General features: G+C 38.0%; 1 protein-coding gene across 5 annotated transcripts in view; it reads left to right on the top strand.

Annotated features, from left to right (window-relative positions):
- Positions 1-17,543, top strand: part of LOC128895994 (leucine-rich repeat-containing protein 24-like) — a 311,248-nt gene that overhangs the window by 254,077 nt on the left and 39,628 nt on the right. Inside the window, exon 1 of one of the 5 annotated variants that reach the window (XM_054159122.1) lies at positions 14,372-14,969. The exons of the other annotated variants lie outside the window; for them this stretch is intronic. The gene's annotated coding sequence lies outside the window, so the exon portion shown is untranslated. Of the gene's footprint in view, positions 1-14,371; positions 14,970-17,543 lie in introns of those variants that run through there. 5 annotated transcript variants of the gene reach the window in all.

The raw sequence follows: 17,543 nt of genomic DNA, 5'->3' as shown, positions 1-17,543 counted from the left end.
GTGCTAGGAAAATGAATATTTTACGAGATATTTCAAATGGTAAATACAGTGTACTCTACATAAAATTTTATTCGATGTTGGAAGAAACTTGAAACATCTTTCTTTAATTTTATGTACTGAGTGATCAGAACAATTTATTTATCTACAAATAACATATAGCTTCATTTCTTTTTAATGCACTCTGCTAGTGCATCGTTGCACTTTACCGAAACATGATGTATAATATGCAATTGTATATTACATTTTGTTGTACGATTCCTGCTCATGATTTCATTGTACGTTTCAAAGCCATAGCCTCACTGGATGTCTACATTAATCTACTACCTCGTGATGCACGTTACAGCAAAATAATTAGAAATATATTACGGCATTGCCCGCAGTGGCCTCTAAAGGGTTTTCATCATCGTCGCGAAGTCCCAGTTTCCCGCAAACTTCATACTTGTCCCCGTACTTAAACCACGGACCTGTTAAGTAACCTTACTAATGAATCCATTAGCAGACTCTGGATGAAATGCAGACCTCCATTCCCAGTCTTTTTATTCCCCAGCATAGTGACATTTTTCTTTCAAGTAAGTTTACACGAGTAGTTGGTTAACTCGGATTATCCATAGAAATACAAATACCGTGTTTATATTATTATGTCATCATGCAAGAGTATATCATTCAAAGATTGTTGCAAAAATTCTGTGTACACGCTGCTTCAGACGAGACTATCTTTAATTACAAACTTTGAACGGTACGTATGTTTGCTCAGGAGTTCTTCAAAACATCCTTTGATCTCTATTTTAAGGACTTCTCGTATACAAGCATTTACCAGCTCAATTGCTACAGCGTTTCATTAGATAGGAAAATTGCATTCGGAGAAATGTAAACTCTCAGTCAGTAAATGTTTCTCTTTAAATAGACATAATATTCTGTCAGCACTGCTGGTTAATATCTTTACTAGTATTTTTATCAATCAAAACTCGAACAGTCTCAACTACAATTAGAGTAGTTTTATTTATGACATAATACAGTGAGTCCCATAAACATTCGTACCATCTAGGTTTATTAACGAAACGTGACTAAATTAAATTATAGTTTTAATGTTTCCAAATAAATTTTATACTGTGAGTGTATAAACGTGTCAAGTTTATTTGTGTACAGTGTACATATGCATAACGAAGCATTTATTTTAAATATATAACCTATCATTTAATTTAGACAGAGTTCGTCAATAAACATAGAGAGTACAAATACTTGTTGGACCGAGTGTATACTACTACATGCAATATGAGTAGGTAGGTAGGTGTAGGTACATGTTTTTACCCAGTAGGATAGAATTACATTGCTAGTATACTACAATTGAACTTTGAATTAATTACAAGTTCAACACGTCGCATTGTATCTTCGACAAATAGCTTCGACGGCATGTAACCTGCGATACAATCAATAATTACCCCTGTTCCGATAATTTGATCGATCAACGTATCGAATAATCAAACGCCCGCTATAAAATCTGCACCTTCGTCGACAACGCAATTCTCGTTTCTACCCGGCGCTTATACAAATGAAAACGAGGACTTACAGCATAAATGAGCGCGTTGTAACAATACTCGTTACTCGTGCGATCCTCGTTGGAATACGGATCACGAACGAACGCATTAAGATAACCAGCATGCATCGCGCGAAAATGAGAACAAGTTTCCTTCGGTGACTGTATCGTCCTATATCTTTCATTTATACACTAACCGTAAATAGAGCTCTCGTCGCAATCGAGTCGTTATTTGATTACTCTGTCGTTCCCTCCAGAGTCCGGCTAAAACGTGCCAATATATTTCTCGCGGTCGTCGCACCGTCCAGCCTCAGTGTTTCTCAAACTTTCCTGGGCGTTTCAGAAATTAAAATGGTAGACAACATGTATTACAATACAGACTATTCCAGCAAAGTAGATCGTAATACTCCAAAATACTGAATACTTCACCAAAATAGAGCACAATACTGCAAAATACAAAATATTTCAGCATCATAGATCATGATACACCCTGTGAAAGCATAATAAGGAATGATATAATGTAATTCTGTGCATCGCAAAGATATAAGTACGAACGAACATGAAAATTATTTTTGAATAATAAAGGGGGTGCATAGAATTTATTTAATTTTGTATCGAAAGGAGGAATTATTTTTCCAAAGATGAGTTGCAAAGGTGACGTATTGTGAAGATGAACGATTTTTGTTTCAATCAAATGATCAGTTTTCTAACTGAAAATTCAGCAAAGATATTAAGCTTTTAAATAGCAAAGACCTTACAATGTCTTATTTTGAATGGGCCACCTTGTATGATAAAGAAACTATGACTCATCGCCAGTGAGTCGAAGATTCTACTTTGAGAAAGGCTGGTCTAGCCAGTGGCGCGTTTCCGAGTCGGTTTATTTAATCGCCGAGCACGTTTACGCGCGCGCGCACACGACTCACGCCCACGCAGGCTCTTGGAGAGGAAAGTCGCGTGCATCGCACGTGCCTTCGCGTGCCGCGCAACCCACGTGGTCGATTTTAACCCTTTAACTACGGGACGATGTTAGATTTTTTTGGAAAAGTAATATTCTCGAACATAAGAAGCAATTATTGTCGATTAAACAAATTCGCAAATATTAATAAACAGTAATATTGTTATCTAGAGCATTTCCACTCCAAAAGATGTGTTTTCAAGATCTGTGTATGTACGAAAACAGGAAGTAATATATCAACTTGTTCCTGTGCCGTCGAGATTTATTTTGCGCAGTCCTCCGCGTTGAAGTCGCTATTACTTTCCTCCTCGCTACATGTGGTATTATCCTTGTAAGAATCTCCAGATTGTTTCTGCCGCAATCGCGAACAATAATAGAGGAAAGATCAGAATATTCTCAACAGCAAAGTTTAACTTATGATCACCCTTCACCGAGTGGAGATTAACTGTTAAGAAAGCTTTTATCGCAAATTAATGAAGCCACGACTGGCGCGCGGGGTGCATTAACACTAAACAAACGCGATAAGAAACTTCTAACCGGCTTAAAACATAAACCATCTACATATAATTGAGCGCTGAAGTACTCCTCTGTACTTGAATTATAAATTGACCTTTAAAGGCCGTTGAAAAAGTACCTGTAATGGCAATATACAGTCCTAGGACTCACGCATTCAAATTATGAAATTAATGGCATTGTAGTCTTCTAGAAATAGGGCACTCTAAGATCTTTGCTGCTTTAACTCTTTGCACTCGAGGTATTTTTTTCTGGTATTTACCAGCAACTCGAGATGCTTTCTTAGCATTCTATTGCCACGAATGCTAAGCTTAGATTGACTTCAAAGATGAGATCTCTAATTTGAGAATTGAGAATCAGGTCACCTTTGTCTCACAGAGAATCATTTTATTGACACTTCGGGGTCCAAAGAAATTAAACTTAAACAAGCATTATTGCTAGTTGATTTGCTGCGTCAAACCTAGTGGTGGCCGAGAGTCACTTCTCGAGTGCAAAGGGTTAAATAAATGTTGGAAAGGTTTATTAATAAGTGTTGGATTATTCTTTTTCAAGTATAATGGATTCAAAGTGTATCCTTCCGCAGCACGCGTGTATTCATTTCCGCAACCATGACGAGTCGCGTGAAAGGACACAAAGGAATATGCTTTCCCCTCTAGCGCAATTCACCGACCTCCCTCCGTAACAGTGCCAATTTCTGCCATTACCACGAACGCAGTTAATGCGAGCATGGGAATCGAGCGATTCGCATTCAGCCATTCGACTCGATCGAATGGCACTCTTGTCGATGCGGTGACAATTTCGAAAAGCAGCCAGAAACGGAGCTTATGGACGTTCGTGTAGCAATTTCGCCTGGATCTCGCGCCAGGCATAATAAAGGCACTTTACGCGGACGATAGGGCCGTAAGCTATCGCGCGTCGTGTATCATCGTTACGAGTCCGTGTCGCGTAATGGCCAGAAACGATGGAAACGCGGCCGTTTACAACGTAGATGCTTTCCTCAGACCGGAAGGACCTCTTCTTCGTAATCGTTCTCCGTTGTTTATCCAACAATTCCTTAGCTCGAGATCTCCATTCTTTATGGAACATAAATTTCAGTCTTAAGCGGTCTATTCGATCTTGAGAGCCTAGAACTAGCTGCTATTTGAAATTCGTTTTAGGGTGAACTATTAAATATCTTATTTTCGTCTTTTTATCTATCTGAATTTATGTTTAATCAATTCCTTTTCTATTTCTCGTTGCTATTTTGCAAGCTACTATCTTGCATAATAAAAGATATACTAATTTCAAATCGATACCATGTCCAGTTATCATAACAACAATGAAACAGATAATTAAAATCATGTTTTCGTTCCAGTTAATTAATGTACGAGCTGATGACTCCAAACACACATATAAACTATTCACATTATTTAATCGAACGCATAACCGAATATACATCAATTCGAAATTAACTCATTGTCAAATCGCACATTTAAAATCAAAGTAAACAATTGTCAGTAACCACGGAATTCAATTACTGCGATCCATCAAATCTAAAATTGATCAGAGGCCTCTAAACATGCATTAAACTAATTTCTATTGGATACCACGGTTAACATTATGCCTTGGACAACCGCAACTAGCATTTCACGATATCGTTACACAATGGCGAGGGGGAAACATGTGTCGAAATTGTTTAGCCACAATCGGAACCGTTTCTAATAGTTCGGATTGCAGACAATGAAATCAAATTTTCAATTCGTCATACACCCTCGGTAAGTAATTTATTGGCTTTCCGTTTCAACTCCGCTTCACTTTGTTCGCGCGTCAAATACGTCGCGCTGTTACATCAATATATTCGTATGACAAATATACTATTTACATTGATTGGTAACGATTTACGCTATTATGATATATTTAGACGTTAAACGCCACAGCTAATACTGATTATCCGTCGCGATTTGGCTAGCGACCGATCATTTATTTAATTCGCGACGTAGCGTTACCACGGTGCCATTGTGTCGATATCATTTATGCATTGAAACTCATTAAAATTTCGGCGCTTTGCATTCGTCGCTATATCTCAAAATTGTTGTTCTTTGTCGCTAACTCGACTTTTTCTTTTTGTTTCAGGTAAGTCATGCAAACTTAATATAAACGAATCCAAAGAAATCTTTCGGAACAGGTATTTAAATATATAGTCATACAATAATATTCTACATTATTCATCTAGCATTCATGTTATCCTTCAATGTTGTTGTTATTTATTATTATTATTATCATTTAATCCATCATAGACGCGCACACGACGGGGACCTGCGTCACTATCTGCGGTGCATCATCACATCCGCCATGACTGTCACGAAACCGAGACGCTGTCGTGATACGGATACGTTAAAAGGGACCTCGCGTTTCTCGCAGGACAGAAATCGAGTTGACTGGTCCGGGAATACTCAAAAATGGGAAAAGCGACCGCAAATGATGATTGACATCGCCATTAAACTCGATTTCAAGAGCACCCAAAATATCCAATAGTATCGGGAATGGAAAGTTTTAGCTATTGAACTAAATCACTTTCGCGCTGACTATTCCTGGTTTCAATTTAACGATCATACTCATCGCCAATTGAGTGAAACGTGACGTACAATAACAATTTGAGAAACCCTAAAATACACTACTCACTATTTGAAGCAACATTTTATCCATGGTAACAAGTCAAGCTTCCAAGCTTCTAAGCTTCTAAGCTTCCAAGCTCTAAAGCTTTAAAGCACTCAAGCTTCCAAGCGTTCAAGCTTTAAAGCTCCCAAGCTCCCAAGCTTTAAAGCTCCCAAGCTCCCAAGCTCCCAAGCTTTAAAGCTTTAAAGCTTTCAATCTTCCAAGGTTCCAAGCTTTCTACCATCAAAAGGCTACTTAGAACCTCCTCATAAAAGAATCAAAAAGATCAAAATTTGTAAAACTGCTACAATACAAATACTTTAAGATATCGCTGCGTCCTTCTCCAAAAATCGAATAGATAATTCCTGAACCGGTCGAAGACAGGAAAGACTGGCGCGACCGCGGACGGTGATTGACACCGTCATTAAGCTCAACTTCAAGCGCATAGTGTGCACTTGCTATAGCATTGAAGCCCATAGGCGAGCTCTGTGTACATGTACGTGGGAGCAGTGCATCTCCAGGTCCGTGCATGTGCATGATCGGTGGACGCTGCGAGGGCTGAACGAGCTTAAACGGTGGAAAGGAGAGGGTTGGCTCTGGCCAGAGGAGACGAGGATGCGGGCTGGGTGGGAAGCAAGGGTGTTCCCGATATGATTAATGCTTAGCATGCGTGCTCACATGCGGAGGACAGCTGTGAGTGACTTGCACTCCGCCCAAACGCCGTCCATTCGACCGATACTGCTGGGCTTGTACTCGCGCGTGTGCGCTTAGGTGCGCAACGCCAGCGCAATACTGTATCTACCTAGACGCGCGACGTGTTCGACACCTATTGACTCGTATTACATATATGATGCAGGGATCGCGATGCAATCAACAGTCGAAACACAACAAGGTGTCCCTTCCTCTTCGATAATCGCCATTGGATGTTTCAAGGTGGGATACATGTGTAACGGATTCAAGAAAACGATTTCATTTACAAAAATCAGAAGAACTGTGTTATGGAACCTCTTATACTTATCTCCAAGTATTATCTAGAGTAATGCTTACTCCTCTATAGGTCTGATTTTAAAATTGAGTAAAAAATTCTTATCCACGAATATACAGGGTGTTCCTTAACTGGTGGTACAAGAGAGTGGGGGTGATTCTACGCGAAAAATTGAGTGAAATCTCGACAAATACTCGACAAATTTTCAAACATATTTTTTTCAAAAATAAAGAGTCATATGACGAAATTTTATTTTACATTTTCGATTCAATTTTTCATGTAGAGTCACCCTCTACACGTTTCTACCGCTAGTTACGGGACACCCTGTATTATTCGGGATTGAACCGACGATTTCTCTACAAAACCATTACCAGAATGGCAGCATACAACCGAAGCCCTGTAATGATTTCACTCTTCTAGGTCAACAATATTTCACTTATAATACCTAATTAGGGAAACTGAATCCCACTGTTACGAAAATCCTCTTTTCCTGCTTAGTTAGTATTCAACATGCTTAGAATTCGAGAGAAATATTATTCGTTTAAATGTAATCTACTGTACGTTATTTTTAAAGTCTTTAGTTTATCGATTTATGGAAATAAATTCTTTTTGATTTTTGTTCAATCTCGAACCTGGTGTAATCCCTTGACGCGTCGCACCGTTTACATGTTAACGTCGTTAAAAAGCGACGTTTACGTACAGAGTACGCCGACACGGTCCCGTTAATCCGGCTGTTCCGCGGTGAACAGCTTTCGCTCCTCTTTCCGCAATCGATCCTTCGCTCGCAGTGTAAATTTTTATCGGATGGTGTTGTTTTTTTCATGGATAGGATGAACGATGGTGTAGCCAGGGATGAGAGCGATTCTAATCGTTCGAGTGGGTGTTCTTGGTTTTATTGTGCCCAATTCTCATAAAGTTCCTGAAATACCACATATTACAAAGCATTGTTGAACCTTTATTTTAATGAAAAAATTACTTTAGTGCTTCCTGATGAAGACCGTTATATTTTATCCAGTGGAATTGTAATTAGGTCCGTCTCGTCTAAGAGTTGATTATAATCGTCGAATCAGTTCAGATACTTTGATCGACATTGGTTTCTAATCGAGGGTTATTCCATATCAAAACAACCAAGAATGGTGCTGGTAACCAAAAATTTCGAGTTGGACAGTATCACGTCCTATTTTATCGAGATTGAGCCCAGAAAGTTTCTTGCCATATAAAATTCTTGGGTAAACGTGACGTGGGCTGGAATAAGATTCTATACATATACAGGGCGAGGCGCGTAACTTACCAACCCCTATCATTTTTGTTGTTAGTGAATCGACACAAATTGTGTATCATAAATGACACGATTCAGAAGGTTCTTTTACAGCAACACTTTTCAAACTTCACCTTTTAAGTATCAGACTAACTCTTATTAAAATATATTTATGTTCATAACCATTTATTTTTAGATATACTGCAGTCATGTTACCATTAAAAAACGAAGAAGTGTAACTGAAAAAAGCGTTAAAAACAATACTGCTGGAGAAGTTATGTGGTTTACCCTGTACACTCTTGAGTATAAATTAGTGAAATAGAGTTAGGGAAGTATTTCCCAAAAGAATCGTATTTTAACATCCACTCTCGAGGCATTTCGAGCCATTCGGTAGAAATCCGAAAAATTACATAGACGAAATTGACCCAATTTGATACGAAATTTCAAATTATGCGTTCCATTTTACTTGCCCCTAATTAAGTCGCGGGGAGTGATCTTTCTCATTCCCATACTCATTCGTATGCATCCCAATTTGCATACGGAACATAGGACACCACCTTTTTACCGAATAAAACGTAATAGCGATCGAGGGTCCGCCTCTCATAGTTTGAAATATACGGGGCGTGTCTAAAGGGGTGTCGTTAAATTTACAGGCAAATTCCACCCTTAAAAATTGAGAAAAACAAAGTCTTAATTAACACGAGGTCTGCAGACCATTTATTTTTACGATACAGCCGATTTTAGTTTGAGAAGTACTTTACAACGTTCAATGTGTTCTCCATTAACAACTACATACACGTGCACGTTACTGAAACCCAGCTGATTTCTAATTTTCTTTAACGCATTCTCTACGTGTTTTTACAACCCTCTACGTTCAACTTTATGTTCAATCTACGTATAATTCACACATATGTTTCATTTACCTTCATCGCTCGAAGCTTGGTTTTCTACTTTCTAATTTTTTTTAATCTTTCTTACATCGCAATGTGAATTCTTTGGTATACATATAAGCACAACTCAATTATAATATAATCGAATATTGTTCCGAAAGGCCACCCAATTGATATGAAATTTGGAGGATGTTATAAAGAGTATGGAGGGACACCAATTATAAAATTGTAACTTCGAGAATTCACCCGTTTTACCCTTTCACTCCGAACGCCGATATATCTGACACTTGTACACTTTTGGCGGAAGATCCCATTCATGAGTAGCGCTCTGGAGGACCGAACCGTCATAGCGAAAGGGTTAAAAGATACAGATACTTTAAATGTCCCATACACGATACGACGTGTCGTACGACAGATCGTACGGCCACAACCAGCCACTAAGAAATGAAAATACCAACCTCCGGAATTTTTATCAAAACTTTGCGGAAACAACTTCAATCGTTTTCTGATGTTTTTGCGATGAAAATGAAACCACGCATTACATAATGTGGACAATAATTAACGAAATTACATGAAAAATCTGATTGGATAATTGAAAAGTAATTTAGTCAAAAATAGTCCTGTTCATTCACTGTGATCGTTTGCTTCGATTTGAATCTACCAAAGAATCGATGCACCCACATTATTCGAATTAAAAACCAAAAAGAAATCTCAAATTGCTACTTTTTCCACCCGTATTTGCCCTCGTCGCCGACGAATTATACACATTCACACCCCGTGGCTGTTCCCCGCGGTAGCAAGCCTGACGAAAGAGAATAATGGAATAACAAACGCGATCCACGTGTTTCAATTATCGCAGCGTAATACCACATGCTGCGACACGTTAATCCTTTGCCTCCGAACGCGCAAACTGTCCCAGTTTTTTTTTATTCGTCGTTTTTTCTTGTACAAACTACCTTCCCATATATCGTATTTTACATCGTGTTCCCCGTCGTTGCATCCATAAATTACATCAAACGAACGACGAAGCCGCCCAGGGAAGGATGCTCGCGTTAAAGTATTAATCGATATTCCATTTGCATCGACTTCAGGACACGCGTCACGGCTTTAAAACCACGGGGCGAATTTGCCGAAGACGATCGACAAACCGACCGTCAATTCGCTAACGCCAGGAGCGAATCCAACGTGAACCTGATGGATGGGATACAGTGGAGTCAATATACGATTTTTATCAGTTCTTTTTTTAACTAAGTGGAGTAGTTTTCAAAGGTGCTTGAAAACTCGTATCATATTTATTAAGAAAAATTTAGAAATCTTTCCATTTTTGTGAAATTTTTCCTGAATATTATTGTAACGTGACCAAGAAATGATAAAGCAAGGCTATATAAAGCGAAAATACATACAAAACAAAATATTTCTATAAATATATTTTTCTATAAATATCATTTCTCAGAGTCTCAGAGCCTCAGAGTCAGAGTCTCTGGCATTCGTGAAACATTTCAGAAAGGAAGTGGTTCCAGATTAATTATCTTCGGGATCCGATGGGTATAGGTCCGCCACTGGCTAGCGCTTTCAGTTACCCAGTCATGTCTCGGATGGAACGATTGCGTCCGTAATTACATCGCTGCTCGTTTTAATGCGACGCGAAAAAAAGAAATAGCACACGCCCGCTTGGGCAAGAAATAGTATCGATCGTAATTCAAGAGTACACAACTCGCTCGTTACACGATACAAAAGAACAATTTTACGGCTGTTGGGTTATTACTTTTCCCTGGTCTTTATGTCGGCCGTCATTAGAAGTCAAATTGAATGCATCGAGGGGCCACGGCTGCGCTCTCGCCCAAATGAAAGGAATATAAGCTCGCAGGCGCTTCGTGACTGGCGAACAAGAACATTTCGCTACGAGTAGCACGTCTGATCGAATTAAAGTTTCAGTGATGATGTTCGCACGTGAAAATGATCATGTATTGCGTATAATACGAAATAAATTAAGATTTTACGGATTAACCTTGACAATTGCACGAGTATAGGTGTTTATCTTACTTATCTAAAGTATTTATTCGAGTTACGAGGCTCTAATAAATTTTAAGAAGTGTCTTCTGACGACACCCGCATTTCAGTTTTATTTAAATAATATATTGGCACATTTCCAACGTTTTAAATTCGTTAGGTACTAAGTATACGCACAGTTTGAGGAGTCCAAGAAAAACCGAAACATTAATTATTTAACACGTAACATTTTTATATTCAAATTTCACGATTTATAAGCTTTCGTAATAACGTAATAACGGCACCGTTGTTGTTCTATGAAATTTGTAACTCGACGTTTCTGACGATTTTTGAAGCGGATCTAGCATATTTTATGCATTTTTAATTTGTAAATGTGTAAAAAATTCAGTAGGTACTTTGTTAATTGTTGAAAATTTCAACACCATAGTCCGCTATGAATTCACACATGTTGTAATTCTAAATTATGTACGAATATGAATATTTTGTAAAATAGTTGGAGGGGGCACGCACGTGTTAGTTTATCGATCGTTTAAATGAAAGGAATATTAGCTAGAGTTGTAAAATAACGAACGCGAAACATTCTGTGCGATTACACTAGTGGGTCCCCAGCTTAATAGTTTAAACGAAAACTTATGGGAATTATTATCTACAATTTACTGAAACGCTTATATTACTGAAATAATGGAATAATTCTTCGAGGTAAAACAATGAAAATTTATTAGTCGGTGGTTGTAACGTTTATTAAACTTTGATTATATATGTAAAATTTTATCTAAAATTGAAAGAGAGTAATTTGAATATTCCACGTCTAAAAAGAATTATAAAATAATGGAAACAATAACTAAATCCACTGCGATAAAATAATTGAAAAAATTTTAGCGCGTACTAAAATATATTGCATGCACTAAATTTAAAAAATCTACTGAGAGGATCATGATAATACTTTAATACCGTGCTCCTTGAATAATCCTGAATGAATTGATTTTGTGGACATTAAAAGCGCGCGGGAATACAATTTTTACAATGTCTATTGTTCCATTCCAGCAGGTCTGACACGGTTATCTGGAAGAATTATGTCATTAGCGTGGTGAAGTAGGCCATCTTTTTAAAGCGGATTGTCCTCGAAACAGGGCACCAACTCGCGCTATACGCCAGGAACATAAACTACACACAAAATCCGTTTAACCCGAGTCGGGCAAAAAGTTATTCGCAAAAACAGGAAGAGTCTTAAAAAATGCTACGGGCAAGCCTTATTGAACTGTCTATATTTAAACTCACTGATAACTTTTCAATTCATACTTCTTTATTTTGTCTTAATCTGTTAATAAATAGTATTATCGTAAAAGTTAATCGAGAAGTAGATTAGAAAGTATGATTCGCTTTTTATCGAATTGACTTCTTATCAATTCATTTTCATTTTTATTATCAAATGACTCATTCCGACGACGTATTGTTGTTGCAAGCTGTAAACGCAACGCTCAGAACCAGATAGAGATAAAAACAATTGATTTTAGTTTTGGAAAAAAACATGGTTGATCGTAATCAGTATACAACTGTCAGAACTGTTTAGTGTTCGTGTGGTCGGGGTAAACGAAAGCTAACTATAGAAACCGGAACTAGAGTCAAAAAGATTCGTGCAACGCGGAACATTATTGCTTCAAAACCCGCGGTAGGAGTTGATGGGGTAGTTTGTTTGTTATTAGAAATGTCTTCGAGAAGTTTTCCACTTTGCGACGTGGATCGATAGGAAGGATTTCACCAGGCCGGCTTATTCTTGCATGTTTATTCGTAGCAAACTTTTTTCATGGAGGGATTCAGTAGCAACGAGTCTCTCGGATACAGGAGCCGGCATGACGGAAAGAAAAACGTAAATGGAGCAGGATTATTTAATCGCGACGACGACAACAACAAACTTTAACCAAGGGTACGCATAGTTTATTCTCTGCTGTTATTGTCAACGTAAATGTTACTTAAATTTACTACAAAAATTCTTAAAAGCCCAATCAATTGTATTAAATTCAATATATATGCTCTCAATAATTTCACATTTAATTAAATCACTCGAATTGCAATTAAAATGGGGAGCGCATAAATCAAATTAAATTATGTAAATGTTGAAGTTCCGAAATAAAATCATGTTAAATTCAATATTCATCGGAACACTCTTAAAACCCCATTATTGACTAAACCTCATGAATAAAAATGAATAAAACGAAGCCACATAATTGATTGAAATAATGAGCAAAACTTACTCCAAGCACCAAAAGACATAAATAGCACTACAAAATGAACAATTAAAAGAATTTTAAATCACTCCTAGAATGTGCTTCATAGAAATAAAATTCTAACATTTTTCTCTTGCACGGTTCAGGTTTTACTTTTAATTCTCTTAGCTGCAATTATTTCCACCGACCCAAATACCATTTCGATCGGAGAAAAACAAATAAACCATGGGAATAATGTGGCCGGAAGTCAGAATTCGAGGAATAAAAGCACCCTTGCTATAGTGGATAAAGAGTAACGTCGACGACGACCCTCTAGAGATATTTTAACTTTGAAAAGGCACTTCGTGTGTGTATTTGAACAATAATCAGAGTCACGTTGCTCTGACAAAAAAAATACTGCCAACGAAATAAGCCTGGAACTCCACAACTGCATTGCGCGGGTCTACAAATATGCATGCGAAGAAGCATTAGACGAAAGGGTGGGACGAAAAAGAACGAAACCCAGTGCTTTTCTCGTTCTTACTGCATTCGCAGAGCGTTTGTCATAGAAACGCTGCTCTAATTAACGAACTAATTATCTCGACATTATGGAATGCGCATTTTCTTGCTCCTAGGATGCGGTGGAATAAAGTGTAACCGCGAAACGATATGCTTTCGAGGTAGTATTTTCATGAGTTATTGTCGCGATCCTGAGTTTATTCGATTCTTGTATTTTAAATTAGAGTGGGTACTATGTAAACCATTGAAGTTCCAGGTAAAATATTTAATTCAATTTTTGTTATTATGTGCACCTATAAAATCATACTAATCTTAGCAATAAAATCGAGTAAAGGAAAATTAAACTATATAAATTCTTGAAATTAAATGTATGAATCCAATACTGACTACTCCTAATAATCTCGCGTTTAATTAATTCATTCAGACTACATTTATGTGTGAAATGTATAAAGAAAATTAAATCATGTACATCAGTGGGTGGAGTTCCATATTAAATGTATTAAATTCAATGTTTACTGCTATCGATAATCCCGCAATTAATTAAATTATTCAGATCTCGATTAAACGTGAAACGAGTAGACAATATTTAATCCTATAAATGATCGAAGCTTCCAATAAAATCACAAAAACTCTAATATTTCTTATTCTTAATCATTCTTTCAAATTCCTTAAAAATTAGAATTCTAATTATAAAAATTTCAAACGAGCTTTAAAATTAAATAGATATTATTAAATGCTCACCTCTGCCTCTGGTTTTCAAATACCTCGATACATTCCTGTTGCTGATACGTAAGAGTCCACGAGTGAATCGTGTAGTTATGAGTAATCGCACAACTGTCAACGCACCGTATCTACACGATAATTGCGACAAGACTGATAAATTAATTCGCTAAAGCAGTCGTGCGTGAAGACTTCGCGGAGACGATTGGAATGGAGGGTAACAAGTTAAATTTTGGGAAACGACCCCCTACCTAGAGGTTTTTACCTGTAATCCCACTCCAGGCAGGTATAAGTAAGAACAATAACCAATCAATTAACCATCCCTGTGCCTCACCCTCGTCGAAGGACTCTCTGGAAGGAAATTCCCACTCTTCGGGTATCCTTGGGAAATTGTCAGTCTGATTTTAGCGGTCGAATCGGGAACACGTGTTGCGTTCGTGCTCGAGTGTCGTCAAGATTTCCAGTCATACCTCGTGCTTCGTGATCCTTGTGAATATCTGTCGCGAAAATGGAACTGTGAATTGCATTTTTGTGACTCCTGGTACCACGGTGGAATGCTTCAATGGTGTGCACGTCACAGAATCTGGCTTGTAAGTGTCTTATTTGAAAGTGTGTTGCGCGCATAAAAGTGTCAGCCATATTGTTCGAAGTTCGTAAAGGGTGAATTGCAGCTACTTTGACGGAATTTATCTGCGCGGTATCTCTGGATGTATAGCCTTGGCGAAAGTGATGCAACGCGTGTGAAGGGTAAGTGATTAAATTTAGTCCATTAATGCTTGATACTTCAAAAACAGAGTAGTAGAAAAATAATGCTATATTAAATATTTGTATAAGTAATATATGGCAATATAAGATGTACGTTACACGTTTTTTTGTTTAAGTCAAAATTTACATACGCGTAGCTACCTAATCGTGGATTATTCAAATCATTTTTTTTCATATCTAAAAGTAACTAGTACATGGTCGAAAACGTTAATGTTCTGTATGAAAAATGAATATTATCATTTGCTTGTAAATATTCCCATCCTTTTAAAAATAATTCTTCATACATTAATGGATTAGAAAAAAATGTTGGAGTGTTCAGATCGTACATATAAAGCGACAAAGTTGTAAGAAAGTGGGAATTCCTCGAGGAGCGCACAGGGCAGTGGTACACCATCGGTGGGAAATTGTACACGTTGAAAGTCGAAGCCTTGGGGTATGGGAATAGGCCGGGGTGCCATAAATTAAAGATAGAGCGACAGAGGCCTTCCTGAGTAGGGCCTGCTAGTCTAAAGAAAAGTGGGGATTTATCCTGGAGCATCGAACCCCATGCGGTTCAGACATTCCCCTTTTCGAGTGTACAAGAAAGCTTTGCCAAGACTCTCGTGAATACAATATACAGGGTGCTTGAAAAAATAATGAATCAATTTCTTCATACCCTTAGATTTTTAGAGTATCCAACGGTATTTAACCCTTGAAACACAAAATTGCGTTAGGGTTTCGATTGCACGTCGATAATGTGCCGATTCACCGCCAAAAAACTAAGTTACGACTCGTATCGAGTCAAATCTCGTTGAATGGAGCAAGGAAGCGTCGCGAGAGGGGTGGATAAGCAGATGACGTTGAATCGAGGATATCGTGGCAATCGAATTCGATTTGCAAAGTATAGAAACCGGGTGGAGAGTGGCTCGATTGAAAATAGTTCGGTTTCAATCTCACCCATCTCGGGACTCCTCGAGTGCTCCTGAATAAACACTGACTTTCCCGCGTCTGTGCACCTGAAATCAATTCTACGGAACAAGTGAGGTGTTAAGGTGGCTCGAGGCGATAGAGGCGAACTCTAGGGAGAGACACTGCTAGAAGAAGATATGGGCACGCGGTTGGGTATGTGTGTGGGGGGGGGGGGGGGGCAAAAATTTGAACAGAAGAACTCTGTTGGACCACGCGAAAAGTGTCGACGGTACTTGACTTTCCTCTATCCGTCTGAATAAAAAGCTACGACTGACAGGGAGTGGCGAGGGTGGGCAAACGAGATGAAAACTTACCATTTCCGTCGCCGTTGCCGCCTAGAATAGAATTCTAGTTTCGCAGAGAAACCCTGAGAAATCTTGTCACGTATGCTGTCGATAATGCTTCCCTGGAACACCGAGTTGCCTATGAATTCTTACTGGTCTGCTATGGTTTGTGTGTTCTCGGTAAACTCGCATAGTAATCGTCGTACATACGGTGCATGCACGGTAATCGGTTGATCCTTTCACTTGAAAGAAATTATGCTCTTCTTTTAACCCATTCACTGCCAGCCAAATTCAAAGCGTTTTGCTTGGTCCCCAAGATTTAATACAGATACTGTAGCTTTTATTAAGTAATAAAACAGATTTATGAAAATATCTCACTTAAGAGTGACACGTGTCAATCATTAAGAGCTAGGACTCTCTCTCTCTCTCTGCGCGATTATCGGCTCACGTAGCTGATTACTTCTACTGCCCCCTCTCTCTCTCACACATTGTACTTGTACGCATACAGAGGTGACCAAACAGATATGTAATCAAGGTTATTATCTTGATAATAAAAAGTGATATTACATTTGTTGAATTAAAAGGAAAATTTACGATCTTCTTTTGCAATAATTCGTGACTCAAAAAGATATAAACTTATTTCTTGAGTGATTGCAATCAATTTGAACTATGAGACATCTCAACAAAATTTAGTAGCTGTTTTGTACATGAAATTTTTCGTTATGGATCCTCCTCTCATAATCTGTAGTTATAATCATACGTACATATGTATATAAAGACAATCATTTCGGAAGGCATAATTTACAAGTCATTTTTTAACTTTTTTCTTAATATTTTTCCAAACCAGTACATGTTTGGTAAAAGCATCTCTAACAGTTTGGAGTACACGATAGTTACGTTCCTCATAAGAACGGCACGATTTCCGTAATCGGAAAAGCGAAATTAACCCTTCCAGAGCTGGCATCTACAATTAGGGCACAAAATTTTCTATTATGACAAACTATCGTCTAGGGCGAATATCCTTATTTGTGCACATGGAGAAGAATCAGTTTTCCATTAGGGTTTTTTTTTATTTTTTCCAAGTTAACCCTGAGAATTAAATTACATTAGTACGAGAAAAAAAATTCTGGTCTGAAAAGGTTAAAGTGCCGTGAAAATTATTGCCCCGAAAACGTTGAAACCAGCATTTATGATAATAAACGGCCAGTGAAAAGAGCTCCGAATCAAAGGAGCACCCGTGATCAGCGCATCTCGCGTCATAGCGGGCATCCGCGTGTTCCAATGGAGTCAAAAGGAATAAAGATCAGAGGCTTTTATGCGAAAG

Source organism: Hylaeus anthracinus, unplaced genomic scaffold, assembly GCF_026225885.1.
Source record: "Hylaeus anthracinus isolate JK02 unplaced genomic scaffold, UHH_iyHylAnth1.0_haploid 0, whole genome shotgun sequence".
NCBI lineage: Eukaryota > Metazoa > Arthropoda > Insecta > Hymenoptera > Colletidae > Hylaeus > Hylaeus anthracinus.
This window is presented reverse-complemented; position numbering and strand designations above follow the sequence as displayed.